The sequence below is a fragment of the Rhipicephalus microplus genome, chromosome 5, assembly GCF_043290135.1.
Source record: "Rhipicephalus microplus isolate Deutch F79 chromosome 5, USDA_Rmic, whole genome shotgun sequence".
NCBI classification, from domain to species: domain Eukaryota; kingdom Metazoa; phylum Arthropoda; class Arachnida; order Ixodida; family Ixodidae; genus Rhipicephalus; species Rhipicephalus microplus.
This window is the reverse complement of record NC_134704.1, coordinates 140687458-140694160: the sequence shown is the minus strand read 5'-3', so window position 1 is coordinate 140694160 and position 6703 is coordinate 140687458. Positions and strand designations below refer to the sequence as shown.

Here is a 6703-nt window from a genome sequence, read left to right as displayed (position 1 = left end):
GTCCTGCAGGAACGCGGGAGGCGTCTGTGTGCGCCGCCGGAAACGCACATAAGCGTCGCTGGGACACACAGCCTGCGTCTGAGAAGATGCACGTGCACGGACGAGGGGTATCAAAAGCGCGTCGCGTGTGCGGTCGGAGCTCCCTCTCTGGGCTTCGCTGGTCCGCTCGTCTCGAGTGCGCTCTGGGCCCTTCTGATAGAAAGGCGCGTCTGTACGCTCTCGTGGCAATGTACATCTCTTGCAAATATGTAAATTAAACGCATCTTCTACTTGTTCGTGAGACGCGTCGCAAGAGTCGTCCTTCGCCGGATCCAGGGTGGCGGCCTCAACCCCTCCCCGGGCATATCAATATATATATATATATATATATATATATATATATATATATATAATATATATATATATATATATATATATATATATATATATATATATATATATATATATATATATATATATATATATATATAATAAAGACATCTAAGAGACAGTAATGCCAAGGAATGTACAGGAGAAGTTATTAGAACCATTGGAATGTAAATAAGAAGAAAGAAAGTGGGTGAAAAAATAACCATTCGTGAGCAGGAATCGAACCTACGACCTTCGAATAACGCGCTTGAAGCTCTAACCACTGAGCTATCACAGCGGCCTTCCCTCCATCCAATTTGTTTTGTTTATATGTGAAAATAGAAGTAGGAGTGTCAGTCAGCGCCATCTTAAAGCCAAGCGACGATGTGAAACACTCTTTTATGCGCATGTCTGGCGGTACGTAGCACGTGAACTTAACGAGCGGGCAGCTGATTAATAGTCCCTCATATACAACCTAATGACACCAAGTCTGCCAGTACGAGACCCTCGTTAATGAATAAGGGAAAGAGGTGTATACCTAAGGGCTCGTTCTTCCGTGTTTTGACACAATATTATTGAGATATAACGGACAGTAATGCCAATGAATGTACAGGAGAATTTATTAAAACTAATCGAATGTAAATAAGAATAAAGAAAAGTGCGTGAAAAAACAACCAGCCGTGAGCAGGAATCGAACCTACGACCTTCGAATAACACGTTCGATTCTCTAACCACTGAGCTATCACAGCGGCATTCCTCCATCCACTTTTTTTGGGTTTATATGTGAATTTATAAGTAGGATTGTCAGTCAGCGCCATCTATAAGCCAAGCGACGAGCGTGAAACACTCTTCTATGCGCATGTCTGGCGTCTCGTAGCACGTGAACTTAATACGAGCGGGCAGCTGATTAATAGTCCCTCGTATACAACCTAACGACACCAAGTCTGCCAGTACGAGACCCTCGTTAATGAATAAGGGAAAGAACTGTATACCTAAGGGCTCATTTTTCCGTGTTTTGACAAAATAATAATGAGATATAACAGACAGTAATGCCAAGAGAGAGAGAGAAAACTTTATTAAAAAGTCAGTCAATTGTTCAGGCATGGCCCGTCGCCCCTAGCTGTCGGCCGGAATCCCTTGGTACGCAGCAGCAGCAAGGGCTTGACTGATGATGTCGCGCTGGACGTTGGGATTTGGACTGCAGAGCAGGGCCTCCCAGGATTCTACAGTGTGAGAACCATCGTTTTGGCTTGGACATGTCCACACCATGTCGACCAAATTCGCTACCTCATCACAAAATTTACACTGGGACTGGAAAACTGCGGGGTGCCACTTGCTGTAAAATGCAGGGTGTGGAAAAACCCCGGTCTGTAACTTTCGCCACAAAACCTCGTTTTTCTTACTTAGTGAGTTGTCCGCTCTCGAGTATACTTGCCGATTCAGCCTGTAGTGTGCGACGATTTCATGGTATGTGCGCATATACTCGCTTTTTTGTTCGGTAACTTGGGAGGTTCCATGGGTCGACCGGTAGGTGAGGCCTCGGGCGATGGAATGAGCCTCCTCGTTCCCTCTAAGTCCTTGGTGAGCTGGAGCCCAGACAAGCAGAACCTGCTCTTTGGGTACTCCTACCAGGTTTAATATACGGACGGCAGTCTCCATCACCCTTCCCGATTCATAATTTCTCACAGCGTTTTTAGAGTCGCTGAAGACCACTCTGACCCTCGTTCGGCTGATGGCCAAAGCTATGGCCACTTCCTCGGCCTCTACAGTCTCGACAAGGACTGTGCAGCCCGCAATCAGGCCACCATCTTCCCTGACTGCCACTGCCGTGTGTGCCGCTTTGCTTTCATATTCCGCAGCGTCTGTATATGCGACGTCCTGTCGACTGGTGTACCTGGGTTGTAATGCCTCTGGCCTGGCTTTACGCCTGCCTTCGTGAAAGGTAGGGTTCATATTTCTGGGTAGCGGAGGTATCTTTATCCTGTCCCTGATCTGTATCGGTATGTCTTTTGAACGCGCTTGATCACGCGTGGGCTCATAGCCCAATCTCTTTCATATTGCTCTCCCCATTTTAGATCCCAGTAGTCTTTGATGTAACAGAATAGAAAGTTGGGCGAGTTGGTGTATATTCATATTAAAAGAAAAGCGCCGCATAAAAAGACGGAGACAAAGAAGGGAACCACACACAGCGCTGCACTCACAACTAAAAGTTTAATCCGAGCAACAAGAATTTAAAAAGTAATAGCCGCGCATGACAAGTGAGGTACAAGGAGATTAAATGATGCGCTCATCAATAAAAGTGAACTCTTTTTTTGTGCAATGTAACCGAGGTCTGGGTTACGCAAGCATCACGTGACTTGTTAATATGATAGGCTTCAGACACCTCACGGGTGAATTGATCGTGGTGCTTAAAAATAATAACAGTGTTAGACTGATCAGGTGTGCACCCACACGTGGCACAATGCGAAGCCAAATGAGAAGGCGTGCCGTTATGCAAAGAAAGATAGTGCTCCCGCAACCTTTTATTGACACAGCGGCCCGTATGTCCCACATAATGACGGCCACAAGGTAAAGGAATGCGGAATGCGGTAAATCCGCTCTAGAGAAATCGTGCAGGCATGTGTTGGGCTCGGGTTTTGCTAAGCAAGTTGCAAGACTAGAGGAAGCAGGATTCCCCCCTAACATAATTGTGGCTGTTTGCGATAAGTTAATTGGTTGTTTAAAAGGACGTGCAGCTAGGAAAATCAATCGGGAAAAAATGAAGTTCGCAGCAATTCCTTATATGCATAAACTGGCACATGGGTTAAAAAATGTTGGTTCCCGCTACGGAGTTGATGTGGTTTTAGGGCACCCAATAAATTGGGAAAGATATGTGCATTGGTGTCAAATCAGCTAGACAAGAAGGACAAGCCAGATCTCCCTATCGGAAAAATTGCCATGGTGGATACTGGAAAACATGGTGGGAGTAGTGTAAATAATAGTGGGCATGGTGGAAATAATAGTGGGCATGGTGGAAATTATGATGGCTATGGTGGGACGTAGTGGAAAATATGGTTGTTATGTTGGGACATACTGGGTGGTATGGTGTACAGATGATGGGTAAAGTGGAAATGATGGTGGAAAGCAGAGGCTAGATAGTGGGCAATAATGGGACACTCTGCCCACCATTGCGATAATGCTGGGAAGCCCTAAGCATATGGTGGGTGGTGCTTATTATGGTGGGCTACATGGTGTACCAAGTTGAGAAACTCTTCCCACCATTGCGATAATGCTGGGAAGCACTAAGCAGATGATGGGTGCTGCTTGTTATGGTGGGCCACATGGTGTACCAAGCTGAGAATCTCTGCCCACCATCGCGATAATGCTGGGAAGCAGTAAGCAGATGATGGGTGGGCTTATAATGGCGTGCAATTTATATAGTGTACAAAGCTGGGATCTGTACACTACATGTTCTACCACCATGATTTCCACCAAAGGTTAGGCCTACGGACCGAGCCCGTACAATTGTGTTATCCGTGCTTCCGGGTTTCAGAATACATGATTACGACGATTAACTATGACAATACCGCGCAGCCATATGACATCAATTAACCTAAATGAAGCATTTTTCATTGTGTATGGTGTCCGCTCAAGAAGCAACAAACATCGATGCGACGCGATTAAAGCACTCCCAGAGAACGTAATTAAGCGTCTTCTCACCGACAGCCGCCGGTCACACTCGTCGGCACTTCTCTAGATTTTGTACGAGAACTCAGACGTGGCAATTCGTGTGCTTGGTGAACCAATATGATAGCGTAATGTTTCCGGCACACTGCATTCGTTTTGGCCAAGCCGTTATGTAGTTGTTGCTTTAGCGAAAGAGCTACAGCATTGCGCTGGCGCGACCGCCCTCTACATTGCGCGAAAAGCATCCCAATACTCAATCAAATAAATTAGGCGGGCGTATTTATGGAATGAGCCTAGAAGCGTCATAAAGCGTGAGCAGATGTCGCCCTTTAGAACGAGCGCGAAACGGATATTAAACTTGGCAGACCCCGCCGGTAAACTGTCGCTGCTCCCCAGTCCACTTGTTTTTTTTTCTTGAAATTGTGAATTGCAAAATATAGCACTAGTGTCATTAACATAGTGGCAATCGTTACAGGCCGCAGTTGCTTGTGTTTATTAAATATGCATTATTTATTAGCAGGTGTAGATCTTGTCTATGTTGTGTACACGACAAACATAACCATGTTGAACCTTGAGTTTGTATGTCAACTAAGTATTTAACACGTAATCAACGTCATGTTGGTGCCCCGCCGCGGTGGTCTAGTGGCTAAGGTACTCGGCTGCTGACCCGCAGGTCGCGGGTTCAAATCCCGGCTGCGGCGGCTGCATTTCCGATGGAGGCGGAAATGTCGAGGCCCGTGTGCTCAGATTTGGGTGCACGTTAAAGAACCCCAGGTGGTCAAAATTTCCGGAGCCCTCCACTACGGCGTCTCTCATAATCATATGGTGGTTTTGGGACGTTAAACCCCACAAATCAATCAACGTCATGTTGGTGTGGCGCAGTCACTCTGCGTTCGGCTTCAGTGGGAGACAGACGTGTGATGGCTCGCTCCGTGCGAGGTGCTTCGGCGGCCGCTGCTGGCCGCGGTGTTAGGTTCCCTTCTGCACCATCGGATTACCGGTTTTTGTTGCCTACATTGCCGTCGGGTGACAGTATGGAAGAGTGTGTGTTTCTGCACGGGGATTTGGAAAAAAGACCATACCGGTTGGAAGACTTTCGGGCCCCGCTGGAAGAAGTGGGACTCATCAAGGCGATCATTGGCATTGGAGCCTTCCAGATGAATCACATCTGGCTGGCGAAGATGCGAAGCAAGGATGACAAAGAAGCATTACTTAAAACAGGTGGACTCCGAGTCAAGGGTGGCTTCTGTGCTATCATCGACCTTATCCAACATGATGTAACCGTGAAAATCCACTGGGTTGACTTTGCGGTCTCGAATGAGAGCGTTCGACAGGCGTTGGGTGAGTTTGGTGAAGTTCTGGAGGTTTCCAACGACAACTGGACCGTCGCTGGCTTTGAACACGCGATATCAACGACGAGGGTGGTGCGACTGAAACTGAAGGAAGGCGTGGTGCTAGAAGACTTGCCGCACCTTTTTAAGATTGGAGGGGGCACCGTCCTTCTTGTGGCCCCGGGTCGGGCACCGCTTTGCCTAAGGTGTCACATGCAAGGACATATACGACGAGACTGCCAGACACCCCGCTGTGGTGTATGCCGAGCGTTTGGTCATGAAAGTCAAGATTGCGTCAGGAGTTATGCCAGAGTTACGAAGACCGTGCTGCCAACAGACGACGGCCAAGATAATCTAATGGACGCCGAAGAGGCTGAGAAGGTGGCCCCTGGTAGCAACGCCGTGGGACCCGACGCCGCGGTTCAGGCAACTGGAGAAGAGACAGCCGACGCCACAACGCAAGACGGCAAAGACTCAACGAAAGAATCCGAGGAGTTGGCCGCAACAGGCGGCCAGCAGGACATTCAAGAATCGATGGAGGAAGATATGGGTACCAGTGGCGAGATCGCTCCGCCAGAAGCCGGCACAAAGTCTCCGGAAGCGACCACGGGACGCGGCAAGCGTTACCGAGTGGAGAGCACGGAACGCAACCTGAAACGCCCGGAGCGTCTGTGGCATCGCGTCACGGGCGCTAAGAGTAAAAAATATGCCCTCGAAACCCAGTCGGCGTCATCGTCGCCGGTTCGGGAACACGATCTAGACGCTTAAGACCCCGGTTTTCCCACTGCACGGTATACGAGACACGGTAAGCGCAGCATTGTAGTTTTCATCTTTGTCATCAACATGGCTAGCATGACTGCGCCTTTACGCATTGGTACGCTGAATGTATGCGGTCTAGGAACGCGTCGCAAACAGTACCAGTTGAAACGCTTGATGCAAGAAAAAGACCTTGACTTGCTCGCGGTCCAGGAGACTAAAGTTAGTACTGAGGACGCGACTGATAGCTTGGTAGCAGAATTTTCATTGCGGTACAATGCGTGTGTGAGCTATGCAGTGGGAGCATCAGCCGGATGTATTATTTTTGTCAAGAACTCTCTTGGTATTTTAGTGGAAGAGGTCAAAAGTTGCCTACATGGGCGTTTTGTTTTGTGTGACTTTTGTTACGGGATCACTGAATTTAGAGTTATCTGTGTATACGCACCTACAAATTCGAGAGACAGATGTTTGTTTTTTCGGGAAATGCAAGCGTACTTTGAATGTCAGAAATGTGTGGTTCTGTTGGGTGACTTCAATTGTGTTTTGACGCAAGAAGATTGCATGTATACTGCTAAATTAGGTGATGAAAGCGTTGGGTTGCT

The 6703-nt window shown here is 47.8% G+C and overlaps 1 non-coding gene across 1 annotated transcript; it reads right to left on the bottom strand.

Annotated features, from left to right (window-relative positions):
- Positions 1 to 1024: 1024 nt before the first annotated feature.
- Positions 1025 to 1097, bottom strand: TRNAT-UGU (transfer RNA threonine (anticodon UGU)). The gene has a single exon. It is a non-coding gene; the product is annotated as a tRNA-Thr (tRNA).
- Positions 1098 to 6703: the final 5606 nt, after the last annotated feature.